Raw genomic sequence first — 16,542 nt, 5'->3', positions numbered from 1 at the left:
GTGAGTTTGTCCTTGAGGGTATGGGGCTGTGGGTTGCATCTTGGTCCTTGTGTGGTGGAAAGAACAACTCAGATGAATCTCACCTTTGGATCTCTGCCCAGGGTAGGACTGACATTAAAGAAGTTAGTCCAATTTTGTAGTTATGTCTCATATCCAGGTTATCCAATGAGAGGTGCTGTAACCCCAGAGATGTGGCCTTCCTGGGAGAAATAAGCCATTCTACTCACTCTCTTTGATGTACTCACTAGGGGAGCTGGCCTGAGAACTAATCTTTGATTTCACAGTCTGGGAAATAAAAAGAAACAAGGAGGGCAATAATGATTCTGGGTCCTGAAAACAATGAACAAACATTTATGTAATGTGTGTGTGTATGTGTCTGTGTGTGTGTGTTATCTTATTTCTTTTTCATTACAATTCAGTTATGACAGTTTCTATATTTTCATTTTCTAGCTGAGGAAACTGAGTCCCAGGAGGTGACACAACTTCCATATACACAGTCAGTAAATGGAATAGCTAGAATTTGAACATCACATCTGTGTCTCTTTCCCCATGCTGCTCAGATTCTATGCCTCATGCCAGATACCTGGAGTCATTCTTTTCTCCTGTTCCTCATAGAACCTAGGAGAAAATACCTGAGATAAATCAATATATAAAGAGAAAAGGTTTTTTTTTTTTTCCAGTTTTTAGTTTTTTATTTATTTATGTTTTTGGCTCTCAGTTTCAGTCCATGGTCACTGTCTCCATTGTTTTCAGGCCTGTGTGGGGAGCACATGGTAGAACAGACCTCACAGTGGGTGGCCAGAAAGCAAAGAGAGAGAGGAAGGGGCTGAGGTCTAAATATACTCTTGAAGGGTATGCCCTCTGGACCTAACTTCTTCCTATTAGTCCCCACTTACTAAAACTTCCACCATCTCCTGATAGCACCAGGTCTGCCAAGACTGGGAACCACACCTTTGGCATGTGGGCCTTTGGGAGACATTTAAGATTCAAACCATAACACTGCCTAAAAAATACCTCAAATTCCTTCCTTTTTCTCTCTCACTGGCACCTAATCCAAGCTATCCGCAATGCCCATCCCCTTACAAATTTCTCTGCTGCTCCTTGGAATTTGTGCGACCTCAGGCAAGTTTCTTAACCTCTCAGGGCCTAGGGTTGTCTCCATGATATAGAAATGAGAATAGTGTCATTCTTCAGGTTGTATCACGGATTAGGATGCTGTGTCTAGAGCTGGACCACCTGAATAGGTCTATAATAAACCACTGTAGCTTGATAATTATTCTGAACTGAAGGCATTTGAGTTCCTGAAATCCCTTATCTGTCTAAAAGCAGAGCCTCCCAAAAGAACTCTATTGTTCTTCCCTTAATTTTAATCTTCTTGACTGGGAGTGTGGCCCAAGTGGTAGAGCACTCTCCTAGCAAGTGGAAAGTCCTGAGTTCAATCACTAGTATTGATTTAAAAAAAAAAAAAAAAAAGGGAAAATTTTAATCTTCTTCACTGGACAAAGAAGGAAGTTAGCAGTACATCCAAACAGATAATGTCACACAACTTTCATATCTCTCATCTATTCTCCTGAGGGTCTATTTATCTTTCCAATAGGTAATTTGTTTTTCCATAAGGGCCCTCCCCTACCTATCTTGTAAGAAGTCATTTGCTTTCACAGAAGTGTCCCCTGCTCCTCTCCACAGACTATTAAGATGGCATATAGTCCCCAAATTCTAACTGCCTCTTGGAGTCATATTTCTTTGTGAACTCTTATGAATAACTAAATCTGTTTTTTTTTTTTCTGTTTAATTTGCAGGTCCCCTAAAAAGAACATAAAAAGGCAGGAGTACAGTTCAATGGTAAACCAGTTGCCTTTCTAAGGCCCTGGCTTTAATCTCTAGCACCACTCTACTGGGCAGTACAGGGTTAAAGCAAGGGTCTGGCTCCTCAGAGTGTCACTGTTATAATGGTGGTTGTTACACAGCTGCTCAGTCCCTCAGTCCCTCAGCCCAGGCTCCCCACTGAGGAGGCCACAGACAGAGGAGCTGCAGTGGGAAGTGGTGGTTAGGGGGTGGTCCCAGGGCAGAGCTCCGAAACTGTGGAGCTTTTATTTCTTTAATTTACAGTCTGCTTGGAGGCACCTGGGCCTGGAAGAAGGGTTGGCACTTCCAGGATTTCCTATCCTTTCCCCATTGCCACCTTCCCCTCCCAAAGGCAGAAACAAAACTCTCACCAAAGAGCTTTCCAGTGTCAGGTGGGCCAACTTCTGACCCACGCCCTCAGCCACTTCCGCTCAGCTGTCTGCAAAAGCTATTTGTGGGCTGTCTCAAGAGCTATTTGGGGGCAGGAAGCTTCTGCTCTCTTCCTTCTCGGGGCATCCTGAAACCTTGCTTTGCCCTCTTGGGGCCTGGGGCCTCAGTTGTGGAGGCCCTTGTGTTTCTCAGGAATCCATCTGCCTTAGTTTGTTGGGGCTGTCTTACCAAAGTACCACAAACCAGGCAGGTGGGGCACACCTGTAGTCCCAGCTACGTGGGAGGCTGAGAAAAGGGGATCACTTCATCACTTGAGCTCAGGAGTTTGGGGCCAGTCTGGACAGCTTAGGGAAGCCCTGTCTCTTAAGAAAAAAAAAAAAAAAAAAGCAGCAGCAGCACCACAAAGTGGGAGGCTTAGCACAGCAGAAATTCATTGTGTCACAGTTTTGGAGGTCTGAGGTCAAGGTGTTGCAGTGTTGATCCTTTCTGAGGGCCCGAGGGAGAATGTGTTCTAGGCCTCTTTTGTAGCTTCTGGTAGCTTCCTGCACTTCTTGGCTTGTAGATGGCATTGTGTGTGTGTGTGTGTGTTTTAATCTTTCTTTTCTGCATACCTATGCCCAAATGTCCCCTTTATATAAGTGGCAGTCAAATTGGATTAGGACACACCCTAACGACCTCATTTGAATGTGATTACCTTTGTAAAGACCTTATTCCCAATTAAATTCACATTCTGGGAGTGTGTCTTATGTGACAGAACACCTGCTTAACAAGTGGCAAGGCCCTGAGTTCAAGCCTCAGTGCTGCAAAACAAAACAAAACACAAAGTCATATTCTGAAGTACTAGGAGGTTAGAATTTCATGATAAGTGTTTTCAGGAACACAGTTCACCCCTTCACAACACCCAGAACTTCTGCAGCAAGTGCATGCTTCTGTTCTCTCACCTAGACATTTAGGCAGTGGTGACCCTCAGAGCCTTCCAGTGCCCTGGCTTCATGTGTACTTCAGGATGGAGTTGCCAAGGTAACTATCAGGCACTCACCCAGCAGGGCTCCTATAATCTCAGAATTTCCTGGGGCTGCTGGCAGGACAGTGCCCAACAAAATTCAGCCTCTGCCCTTCAGGAGCTGTAAGCCAGTAGGAGAGATAACACATTAACCAGATCATAAAACACAGGGCAGTAAAAGGGACAAAGAACACTTGGAGTAGAGAGAGTGTGTTCTAGTGGTTGGGAGATAAGTGGCATATTTATGAATTTATGAAGGTTTGTTTTGAACAGTACTGATCCCAAAGGTAAGGATGTGAAAGGCTGGACATTCCAGGGTGAAATACCAAAGAAAGGAGGGCATTCCAGGAAAGACTGGATTCCTTGGCATATTTGGGAGAGGGGCAGAAGCAGCTAGGGTAGGAATAGGATGGGAGAGCAGGACAAGGTCAAATGGTGCCAGGGTTTTCTAAAGACGTTGAACTTTATTTGATAGGCACGTGGCACCCAGTCAGGGTTTTCTAGCAGGAAGGCAGTTTCATGCTACTCATCTATTCTGGACAGACTCAATAGTGTCATGGTAAGAGTGGGCCAGGAGGAGGTAAGGAGGGGGTGGGTGGGAAGTGAAGCCAATCAGGAGGCAGGGACAGTCATTCCTAAGAGGGGAAAAACAGATGCTAGGCATAGTCTATGAAAACAGAAAGGGAGGGGTGGCAGCAGGAGAGCATTTGGGAAGAAAAAGCTCATAGAACCTGAAGGAGTGGTTGTTTAGGAGCAAAGGAAAAAGAGAAGACGAAGAAGGCCTCAGGATATCAAGTCTATGTGATGTGAAGAGGGAAGTTGCCTAAATTAAGAGCAGGAAACAGGGAAGTCAGGGGTGTAGTTTCACACTCCCTGTGGAGAAGGAGAAGAGAGAGTGGACCCTTCCCTTTCTCCTGCCTCCCTTCTATTGCCAAAAGCAGGAGCAACTTCCCTCTTCCCTCCCACTTCCTCTTGCTTCTTTTTCCCTCTGTATCTTCATAATTTAAAGGCACACTTGTTTCAAGGACATTCTTGATGTCACAATGAGAAAAGGGAAGGATCTTAAAGCAATATCGTTGTCATTCAGACTTGAAAAAATGAGGACCTGTAGCTCAGTGGTAAGTGCTTACCAGTACCATAAAAAATAAAATGAGTATCTGACAACTTAATCTCAACCCAAAGCTGTCTCAGCACCCCCAGGCAGGACTCCTCTGACACTGGCATGTAGTGTCAAATGGGGCAAAATAGACACTTGCATTCAGTCTATAGGTCCTGGCTTTTCTCCCTCTGAAATGCATGATGTACACTTTTTGTCTTCTTATGAACACTTTTCATCTCCCATGTGCAAAGGCTCTGGAACAGAGTGTGTGTGCATGCATGTGTGTGTATGTGTGGATGCATACTCATCTACTTGGCCTCTCACCCTTCCCACCCCTGCCTCAGCCCCTCTCACTGTAGAAGGGTTTTAGCCAGTTCCAGGGCCCTAGTCTAATTAGGCAGGACATTGAAGTCAGAGGTGGGAGTGGGGATGCTCAAAGTGTAATGCGGAAGTCACTTTGCACTAATAAAACACAGCATGTTGTGAACACACTCTGACTGAAGTCACCTGTTTTGCCTCAGCTGTGGTCTGTTATCTCAGAAGACTAAGAGAGGAAGCCCAAATGAGAGGCAATGTTGTGGCCCCATAAAACATGTTTAAAGACAGTGTTCACACAAGAAAGCAACTGGAAATTCCCTGAGGTTGAATCTAAAAGCCAAAGTAGAGTGAGATGATAGGTGAATGGATGGGAGAATGGGGTTGAGGACTATTAAATAGGCTGAGATATCATCTCCTCTAGTTTCTGTTTGCCACTTCATGAAAGAATTTAAGTCTCCACACAAGCAATCTAAATGTGGGACTGGCTTCAACCATTATCTTATATGCATGCAATGAAATATACCTCAGCCATTTAGAAGGATGTGGATGAAGTGGGTTTATTGACTGAAGAAATGATGGTGCTCTATTGTTGAGAATATGGACAGTCTTTCCTCCCCTCCCCCATTACTGGGGTTTGAACTCAGGGCCTCACACCTGCTAGGCAGGCTCTCTACCACTTGAGCCACTCCACCAGCCCGAAAAAGTTTATAGCCCTGTATCATTTTTTTGCATGAAAGCTTATGTATTCTAAATGTTGAAAGTGATTATGTCCTGGTTATATTGTAAATGACTTTTGTCTTCTATTTTTTTTTTTTTTGCAGTGCTGGGGTTTGAACTCAGGGCCTACATCTTGATCCACTCCACCAGCCCATTTTTGTGAAGGGTTTTTTCCGAGATAGGGTCTTGCTAACTATTTGCCCAGCTGGCTTCGAACTGCGATCCTTCTGATTTCTGCCTCCTGAGTAATCTATTTTGTTTTTTAAATGAAATATACCATACTACTTGTGAGATTTAAAAAAGAATAACATGATTTAACACTAACATATGACCTCAGAAATATTTATTTGGTGTTCAATTGAAGCCAAAGTCAGCCTGGGTTCCCCTTCTCTCCTCCCTTTTGCTTTCAATCTCAAAGCTCCTGTCAGCAAATCACTCTTCTGAGCCCTGCAGGGGAGGATGGGGGAGAGGTGATAAGCATGGCTGCTTTCATTAGGAGAGGGGCCCTGGGGTCTTAGATAGGCTGAGTGACTGGCTCTGAAATCCCCAGTTAATCGGGTCCTGTAGGAGGTAGGAACTGGCTTTCCTTTCTCTCTCCGTCTGTTTTCCAGCTGCCAGCTGCTCCTCTCATGAATAGGTTTTCTTCTGGTTTCAGTCCCATGACTGCTTTCCAAGTGCTATTATGCCCAGACCAGCTGGTTAGCAGGATTGTTTTTTAGGGTTACAGAGTCTTCAGGTCACATAAGGGTTAAGCGCCATGGAAAAGGCAAAAGAAAAGTTAGAAGGTCACCAGGAAATCGGGATGGGCGGGGAGCAGAGCATGGGTGAATGGAGGTGGGCCTCTCAGCTTGCATGGTTCTGAGTAGGGGTCCAGGAAAGTGGCAGAGCACTGAAAGGGACTGGAGGATTCCTGCAGCGAAAACTTCAGAGCCTGGAGAGCAGTCAGCAGAGTGCAGTGTCCCTCCTAGAGCTGGCAGACTTTGGCCTCTGCTTTGAAAGATTAGAGTGGGTCAGCCATGTGCTCAGTCCTGCTGTGCCCTTCAAGGATACTGACTGGACTGCAGGGGAGGGGCTCTTGAGCGAAGAGACCCTGGAATCACTGTGCAGCTTTATTTAGTTTGAGGACGGCTTGGCCATTGTGAATCATTACTATGACCAAGCCCCACTCACTGTAGCGCTTTAGATGTGACAATCTTGCCTACAGAAAAGGGGAGCCCTGAGAACCCCTGGATCCCCAGGATCCTAGGACTGTATTTTCTGAACTCTTCTGAAGATAAAGGAACCTTGACATGCCGATTTCAAGATTGAGGCTGAAAAGTACAGAGCAGTGATGCAGAACTCTGCTTCTTTCTATCTCTGTGGCATTGAACTAATTACTTAATTTCTCTGAGCCTCAGTTTCTTCTTTTTGATACTGGAATGTTGTTCTCTGAGTTCGTGTCCTGGCATAGTCACTGATTGAAGATGCCAGACCAGGAGTTAAGAGTTAAAGCAAGCACAAAGTTTATTGAAAGGAGCCAGGCGCAGGTGGCTCACACCTGTAATACTAGTTATTCAGGAGGCAGAGTTCAGGTGGATTGTGGTTCAAAGTCAGCTGGGGCAAACAGTTTATGAAACCCTATTTAAAAAAAAAACATCATAAAATAGTGCTGGTGGAGTGGCTCAAGGTGTAGTTCCTGAGTTCAAGCCTCGGTACTGAAAAACAAACAAACAAACAGAGTTTATTGAAAGGATAGCAAAACACCCTGATGGGTGAACTTAGTGAAAGAACTAAGCCAAAGAATAGCCAAAGTCCATGAGATAATAAATGGCCTGACTTTGGCACCCTCTAATTTACCTTGAGGCTGGATCTATAATTTGGCTGTCTAATTATCTCATTCTTATAGGATTGGACATTCTGGGAGGGTCTTGCCTTATTAGACTGGGCATTCCAGGAAGGCCTTCTTAGTCCATCCTGTCCCTGAAACCTACCTCATGGGGTTTATATTTTATCTCTTTAGATGTTTGTAAGAATGCCCCTTATCTAAGACAAAGTTACTTCTGCCACTTGTTTCCTTTACATTTTTCAGAGCTATTTCTGCTGTTGATTCCCTCACTGTTTGCTGCTCTCACACTATGTGGAAAGAGACATTCATAGTGTATGTTTTATGTTTGCTATGAGATAGTCTATCATAAAGAATGGAGCTGGCAGTGATGGGGGCGTTTGAAGCAGGGATGAACTTGAAAAGTTAGTTGGGACAGAGATAGGAACTAGCTTCTTTCTTTTCAGATTGGAGGCCAAGATAGTGCTAAAGCACCAGGACCCATGGGTGCCAGCCATTAACTTATCAACTGCTGGATTATGGAGTTTCCTTCCAGAGAGGGGTAGGGTAGGAGGTGCTATTTATCAAATCTGAAGTTTAAATATTTTAATAAGAAAATATGGCTGCATTCCATCTGAATATCAATTGCATTTCTAAGTATTAGTAAATAGTCATTATTAATAAATATAAACAAAGATTAGCTACAGAGCTTTTATATAGATTCTCTCCTACATACACACACCCCTTATTAACTTTTTTTTTTTGGTGAGACAGGAGTTTGAACTCAGGGCTTCAAGCTTGCAAAGCAGGCGCTCTACTGCTTGAGCCACACCTCCTGTCCACTTTGCTCTGGTTATTTTGGAGATGGGGTCTCAAGTCCCAGGCTGGCCTCAAACCATGACACCCCTACATGCACACAATCTCAGCCTCCCAGGTAGCTAGGATTACAGGTGCGAACCACCAACACCTGGCTCCTTGTTAATTTTTAAGACAGAAAAACCAGCAAGCACTAAGGAAAGGAAAAGGGCCCAGATGTGGGGGACCAGGATTCCAGATGTTTGTGCAGTGCTCCACAGTCACTCATGCTTTTCAAGTCATGAAGGCAGCCTCGTGCATGGACTCAGTGCCATTATAAAAGAAGGCAAAGAGAGCACCCACTCACCCTTCTGCCATGTGAGGACACAGCAAGAAGGTGCCATTTATTTGTCACAAACTAGCTGGTGAAGGGCCTCTGCTCTATCCACAAAGAAATCATGAATAGGTGAAGAGAAGCTCCTTCAGTTATTCTGGGTCCTCAGCAGGTGTTTGCAACCCTCAGCAGTGGTGACATGGCAGTGGCATGCATGCCTTGGCTTGCCTTGGGTGCGTGTGTGTGGTGAGGGGCATGCAGTCAGCTTGAAGCCCAAAGAGTTACAGCTATTTTGAGTCTCCAGCCAGTGATGGAAGGTGTCTCTGCTGCCAGTCCTGATCAGCCAGTGTCAGTTTCATGTTTGGGAGAGCTTTAGCCATCTTGCCGCTGCTGCCTCCATTGCTGAGGAGGCCTCAATTATGAGGTATCTCAGAACTGCCATGGGTGCCGCATTGCCACAACTGTTGTCGCAATGGTTCTGGTCACCCTGCAGCTGTCTTCTGCTGCAGTGGGCCTGATTGGTTGTGATCAGTCCAAGGTTACTGATAATCCCACCACGGGGACAGGACTCAGTTGGCCACCAATGTTACTTCTACCAGGGGAGGCCATGATCAGTTACTGTTGGCTTCGATTTTGCTCCTGCCTGTGGATCTTGCTACCCCAGGAACCACTTGCTACTTCACTACTGTTGCCACTGCTTTTCTCTTCATGTTACTAGCTCTGTCACTCCACTAATGATGAGAATCAGAAGTAGACAAGGCAGACCACTTGAGGGAATTCTTTATTGGACCTGTTACCATAACACCAGGGGACAGCACAGGACAGTGTCTCCTGGCTGCTCACAAAGTGAGCTGAGCACTTGCTTACACAGCCAGAAGGAGTTGTGACAGGGTGTGAACACCAATCACGGCACAGCCTCTGTCATCAGTCATGGTAGTCCCTCATGCAAATGAAGGAGTATGTTTGTAGCAGTCACAGATCTTCTGCTGGGCCACCAGGAAGTATTCCCCCTGTCACTCTGGCCTGGGTGGAAATGGCTGCAGGATCATCTAGAGTTCACCCAGGTGTGTGGTAGAAAAACTTCAGTGCAAACTTGCTGGGACAGTGCCTTCTGAAGCCAGAGCCTTGCTTTGGATATGACATGAGAGCAGTTCAGCTGGCAGTGGGGCTAGGGAGGTGTCTACCATCTGCCAGGTAAGGAGTTATGTCTCCTCAGCACCCAATATCTCAGCACATTTAAAGGAAAAAAAAAATCTTTCAAAACGGTGTTATAACAAAGGCCTATCAGTAGCAGTATGTTAATAGTATTTAACAGTGTTGTAATAATGCTTAACTCCTGCCCCAGTGCCCAGGGAAATGTGACTGTCTGATGCATATGGTGTCTGGAGACTTGCTAGCCTCCAGAATTATAAGCAATAAAATTCTGTTGTTTCTAAATTATGCAGTCTGAACTAAAACACTAGGGCTGCCTTAACAAAGTACCATGGACTGGATGGTTTAAACAACAGAAACTTATTTTCTCATGGTCATGGAGAACAGAGGCTGTAGATGTCAGCAGGGTTGGTTCCTTCTGAAATCTATGAGAGAGGTCTGGCTTTCTTTGGCTTATAGATGGCTGTCTTTGCTGGTGGAGTAGCTCAAGTGGTAGAGCACCTGCACAGCAAGTGTGAGGCCCTGAGTTCAAACCCTAGTCCTACAAAATAAATAAATGAAAATAAAAAGCACAGTATAGACGGGCGCTGGTGGCTCACACCTGTAATCCTAGCTACTCAGGAGGCAGAGATCAGGAGGATCAAAGTTCAAAGCCAGTATGGGCAATAGTTTGTGAGACCCTATCTCGAAAATACCCTTCACAAAAAAGGTGGAGTTCAAACCCCAATATCACAAAAACCAAACAACAAAAAGCACGGCATAGATGGCTGTTTGTCTCTGAGTCTTCACATTATTTCTCTCTGTATGCATGTCTATGGCCAAATTTCCTCTTCTTATGAGGACAATAGTCACATGGGATTTGGGTCTACACAGATGACCTCATTTTAATTTAGTTACCTCTTTAATAATCCCATCTCCAAGCCAGGTGTGGTGGCACATGCCTCTAGTTCTAGCTATTTGACAGGTTGAAGCAGGAGAATTGATTGAGCCTGGAGTTCAAAATTGGTCTGGGCAACATAGGGAGATCCTATCTTTAAAAAAAAGAAACCTACCTTATCTTAAAATATGGTTGCATTCTGAGATATTAGGAGTTGGGACTATCGCATATGAATTTGGGGGAGACACAACTCATCCCATGACACGGTGGTTCCTCTCAGTCTGCTGTAGTCAGGGTGTATTCAGGCTTTTCTTTCTAGTGCATATAGAATACATATTGCTTTGAGATTTTTCTTAGTGTCTTCTTTTTATTGTGAAAATATTCCAACACATAGAGTATAAACTCATCCATGTAGCCATTCTCACTCAATTCAATACTAGTTAAGGTTTGTCAAGTATCATTCATGTGTGTGTGTGTATAAGGATATATAAGCATATATATATATATATATGATTTTGAAGCATTTCAAAGTTGTTTTCTAAATACTTCAGGAATCAGCTCCAAAAATACATTAATTAATAAAAGGACTTTTTTTTTCTTGGTAGTACTGGGGCTTACTTAGGGCCTCACACTTGCTAGGCAGGCACTGTACCACTTGAGCTACTCTGCCAGTCCTATTTTGTGAAGGGTTTTTTTGAGATAGGGTCTCGAGAACTATTTGCCTGGGCTGGCTTTGAACTGTGATCCTCCTGATCTCTGCTTACTGAGTAGCTAGGATTATAGGCGTGAGCCAAGAAAAGGACATTCTTTTACACAGTTATAACACCATTATCACACCTAATCATATTCCCTATTTTATCTAATAATCAATCCATGTTGAAATTTCTTACACTATGATGAAAATATAATTTTCTTTAGACCAAGATTTCATCAAGATGCATGCATTACCAGGGGCTGTGTCTCCTCAGTATTTTTACTATCTTTTAATCTTTTTTGAAATAGGATCTCACAATGTAGTCCTGGCCTCAAACTCAAATCCTTCTGCTTCTGCCTCCCAAGTGCTAGGATTACAGGCATGTACAACAAACTGGTTCTAGTATCTTTTTGAACAGCTTTTTCCATTTTATTTTCATGATATTGACTTTTTCTTTAAATCCCATGTTCTGGGGTTGTCTGTCTCTCTGTAGGCGATATTTTACTTCAGGTCATTACAATACACAGCACATGAAAGTCACTTATGTGCTAGAAGAGTTGTGGAAGACAGCACTTGGCCTGCTCTAGTTCCTTACATATGAGGAAATTACCACCCCCACCGAATTTAGTGCCTGGAAGAATTGTCTTCCCTTCCAATTTGGCACTTTGTTTTTTTTTTTTTTTCTGATGAGAATTACAAAATTTACTGTCTTTTTATTTAAGAAGCACAGACTGAGGGGAAAAGCACATAGTTAGCGTGCTTGATGCCCTGGGTTCGATTCCCAGCACTCCCCCAATAAACAAAACAGTGTAATTTACTCAGTAACTCATATTTCCTTGGGTTATCATATCTTGTTCTCTCCCCTTAATCCTGGGCTTTATTTTGTTAAATCTACAGTGTGTCTTTTATTGTTAATTTTTTTGTTTTAAACATACAAAATATAAACAAACCTAGCTGAATTCTTCTAATCCTTCCTTACCTCCTTCCAGGAAGCCCCCTCCTAACCCAGCCTCCACCCCATCGTTGAGGTAGTCATATTTAAGACCCCCTTGTTGAGAGTAATAAGAGGGGATTGAACTGACCAAAGTAAAGTATACTCACAGCAGGGATATTTCAAGACCCCTCTTTGAACATTGACTTAGGAATTAATAATGAAAAATAGGACTATAAAATTGGTGCAGTGTGGGGGTATTTGTGGGTGAATGAAGGAGATGAAAGTGAAGAAATAGGGTTAATGGGTTTCATATACAAATACAAAATAGAACAATGAAACCTCTTGCAATTGCTTTAAATGGGGCAGGAAGGAATTGGGGGGATAGATGGCAGGGGCCATCTAAGCAATGTACCAATGTACAATGTAAGGCTATTCAGAATTGTTGCAATGAATCCCTGCATACAATGAATATATCCTGAACAGAAAGTCTGCTCCACCTGTTATTTCTTAAAGTGATCCTGGTTCTCCCAGAGTAGGTGCTGATCTTCTTACAAGGCCCTGCCAATTTTCATCCATTGCCAGGCATGGTGAGAAACCCAAGACACAGTTATGACTTCAAGCCTACAGAGATTAGGATGTATAGATTTCTTCTCGTTTCCTTGAGGTCCCAATACCTCTTGAGATTCAAGGACTTAAACACACAGGAGGCTGTTAATCTCAGTGGAAACTGGTAGCCAGAAATACCATGAGGTCTGCTTTATGTGACAGGAACTTATGTATATTGTCTTATTTAAGCCTCACAATAAATTTGCAACATAAGCAACATAGAAACTGTCCACAGTTTCTATGGCAGAAATCAGAGGTTCAGAGATGCTAAATATTCTTGTCCACATTTTCAGAGTTACTAAATTGTGAAGTTGGGATTTGAACCTATATCTGTCTTTTAAACTCTTTCTTTAACCATATGCTATATGATTTGTGGGGTTTGTTCTTTGCATAGCAGAAAATTAGACAGGAGAAAAACACTCCTGAGAACTCTGAGTGAGGGGAAAAACTAGGTATGCTTTGACTTCCCCTAATGCACCTGGGACAAGACCTATTCCCAGACCATGCAGCTTGGCTCGAGAGAACTCAAAGTTTATTCAATAAAATGCACACAGGAGCTAGATGTGGTGGCACATGACTGTAATACCAGCACTTGGGAAACAGAGGCAGAAGAAGAAAGCACACAGATTGTAGGCAGAGCAGTTTCCTGCCCTAGCCCCCTTGACTATCTGTGCTAATTGGTTGGGACCTGGACGTAATTTCCAGACTCTTTGCAGTTGGAGGAGCTTTATCTTGTTCTGGGAACTTGAGGCTGAGGATGCAGGTCAGTGGTAGAGCACCTGCCTAGCATGTGTAAGGCCCTGGGTTCCATTCCTTTAACACACACACACACACACACACACACACACACACACACACACACACACAGCATTAGTGTTCCACTTGAGCACCAGGGAATCCTTGAAATTCTATGTGCCTATTTCTAGGGAGAAAGACCCTAATTGTTACCAAACTTTCAGAGGACCTTGACCCCCTTAAAGGTTAAGAATCATTACTTTGACCAGGCAAGGTGGCTCATGGCTCTAATATGAACTACTCAAGACAAAAGATATTGGGAGGATCAAGGTTCAAGATTAGCCTGAACAAAATGTTAGTGAGACCCCATCTCAATCAATGAGCTTGTGGTATCTCATACTTGTAATACCATATACATAAGAGGCATCAAGGAGAATCAAGGTCTGAGATTGGTCCCAGGCAATGAGACCCTATCTGAAAAATAACTAATGGTTGGGTGGTTGGGGTGTGGCTCAAGTGGTAGAGTGCCTTCCTAGCAAGCAGGAGGCCCTAGGGTCAGACTCCAGTATCACCAAAAAAAAAAAAAAAAAAAAAAAAGTCATTACTCTGGGACTAATTCAGATAATGTTCTATTAACTTATTAATTTTAACTAACTTTAAATGAGTTTGCCTTTCCTAGGAGATTTCTGTTCAAGTGGCTTGTGACTTGGCTGGGTGGGTGAAAATGTTGAGTAGAGTGAAGAATGTGCCACTGATTAACCAGTGGAAGTTTACTACAGCATTTCAGAGTGCCAGATCTGAGCCAGGCGCCTGTGAATCACACGTGTAATCCTAGCTACTGGGGAGGCTGAGATTAGGAGGATCACAGTTCGAAGCCAGCCTGGGCAAATAGTTATCAAGACTCCATCTTCAAAATAACCAGAGCAAAATGGACTGCAGGTGTGGCTTAAGCAGTAGAGTATCTGCTTTGTAAGTATGAAGCCCTGAGTTCAAACTCCCGTCCCACCAAAAAAAAAAAGTGCCGGGTCTGGAGTGAGGCTTCTGGAGTTCAAGGCCCATCTTTGTAGTACTGTAGGTACAGGATCTTTAGGTTCTCTGAGCTTCGGTTTCCTCCTCTGTAGAATGGGGATGAGAAGTAAAGCACTAGCTGTCATGAGGATGAAATGAAGTAATAAACCCAAAGTCTTCAGCACTACACAGGGGAGCTATTATTACCGTTCATTTTATCATTTCCTATGTAACTGGGGGAATTTATTTTTAGGGACACTGTCTTTGTAGCAGAAGACATCAAGGCTGTCCTTTCAATTTCCCCATATGTCAGAATAGTTGGGTCCTCTCATCCCAGCCCATTTCCTCCTCCCATACCATTGCTCGCTTTTTTTGTTGGAGAGGGATCAAACCCAGGGCCTTGCACATGTTAAGCCACTGTGCTACACTCTTAATCTCTTTTTATTTTTTGTTTTATGAGTTGTGGTGTAGTTATGTTGCCCGGCTGGTCTCAGAACTCCCTAGCTCAAGTGATCCTCCTGCTTAAGCCTCTCAAATAGCTGACTATGGGCATGTGCCACCATGTCTAGCTGGCTTGGTCTTAACATTGATCTAAGAACTATCTCAGTATCTTCCAGCACATTCCACATTCCAGCCATTTACCTGTTTCTTCTCAATAGCTTACATTCCTCACATAAACAAACATCCACATGTATTTATATATATTAGAAAGGGAGTGCCCTTTTTAATATATATATGTGTGTGTGTGTGTGCACGCATGTGTATTAATGCCCCCCACCCCGTCCTTACAACAACTCTTTGAGGCATACCTTATTAACTCAAAACTTATTAGCCCAGCTCTACAGGCAAGGAAATTGAGGCACAAATAGGTATAAGATCATGTCTAAACCAGAAAATCTGAGATTAAGATTCATGTATTCCTAGTCAGTCCAGCTTGCTATGTTATTTAGTCATTTATTTCTTTGCAACTTCACTAATAGTATCATTTAAGTTTCCTTGCTATTTTATCTTAAGAAGCCCATCAACTCCTTGAAGGCAGAAATAATTCTTTAGGCTATTTTTCATATCTCATGGTACCTAAGGCAATATCTTGCATATAATGGGTACCCAATAAATAGTTGTGTATGGATTATTGACCGATTATATACGGGAGATTGTGGGGAGTGGATTATGAGAAGCCTATGAGAATTTGACATAAGCACAGTTGTGCTCAATGACAGGCTGAGTTTGGCACGGCCCCAGCTGCAGACAAAATGTAGCTCAGCTGCTTTTCCTAAGTTGTTTACATGCAGGGAAGTAGAGAGAAGGTTTCTCTTGTTACAATGTCACGCTCCTCCACCTTGTTTACCCCCGGATATAAAAGACTCGCTGAAGGAGGACGTGGGCTTTTTTGATGGGGAATGGGTTGACTGGTGGGCTGCTTGGGAGAATGATGCTGCTGGTGGACTGCTGAGTTGTGCTAGAGATTAAAAAGAACATGGAGCAGTGCAAGTCTGCACCAAGAACTTTAAACATAGGCTTTAGTAAAGCTAAGCTAAAGAAAAGCTAAAGAGAACATGGGACAGTACAAGTCTGAGCACCAAGACTTTAAGAGTTATGCTAATGCAGTTTTTAGATGCAGCTGCTGTTGTTTGCAAGTCTGAGCACTGAGACTTTAAGAAAGCTGGAGAACATAAGACAGTGCAAGTCTGAGGGCAAAGACTAAGAGAGATTAAAGAAAACATGGGACAAAGGCAAGAGACTTTAAAGAACAGAAAAGAAGACTTTAGAAGCAAGGTTTTAAAGAGTTGTAAAGGAGTGAGGCCTTAAAGAATAGAGAAGCGAATACTAGAGAAAAGAAGCAAAGTAAAAGAAGAGATTAATAGAGATAAGAAGCAACAAGGCTGTTGTGCTCAGCACACCTGGTCCCAAATTTATGCATGTTTGTCTATTGTTTGTCCTTTCTGCATCTCCCATCGCCCCCAGCTAGCCCAGTTAGGTTCAGTAGTAATGGAGCGAGAGAAAGCTTGCTCCAGGAGATAGCTGAAATGTGTTTACTATTTTGTTTAATAATTTAACTGCTTTCTCTTTGTACCTTTTTTTGGATGGGACTGGGGCTTTAATTCAGGGTCTCATGCTTGCTAGGCAGGTGGTCTACCACTTGAGCCACTCTGTCAGCCCTTAACTGCTTTCTTCTATAAATGGATAGGATTTTTTTTTTTTTTTTTTTTTTTTTGGTGATACTGGGGCTTTAA

The 16,542-nt window shown here is 43.3% G+C and overlaps 1 pseudogene; it reads left to right on the top strand.

Moving 5' to 3' along the window:
• LOC141420671 (uncharacterized) overlaps window positions 1-16,542 on the top strand; it is a 135,326-nt pseudogene that overhangs the window by 53,024 nt on the left and 65,760 nt on the right.

The sequence above is a fragment of the Castor canadensis genome, chromosome 2, assembly GCF_047511655.1.
Source record: "Castor canadensis chromosome 2, mCasCan1.hap1v2, whole genome shotgun sequence".
Taxonomy (NCBI): Eukaryota; Metazoa; Chordata; class Mammalia; order Rodentia; family Castoridae; genus Castor; species Castor canadensis.
This window is presented reverse-complemented; position numbering and strand designations above follow the sequence as displayed.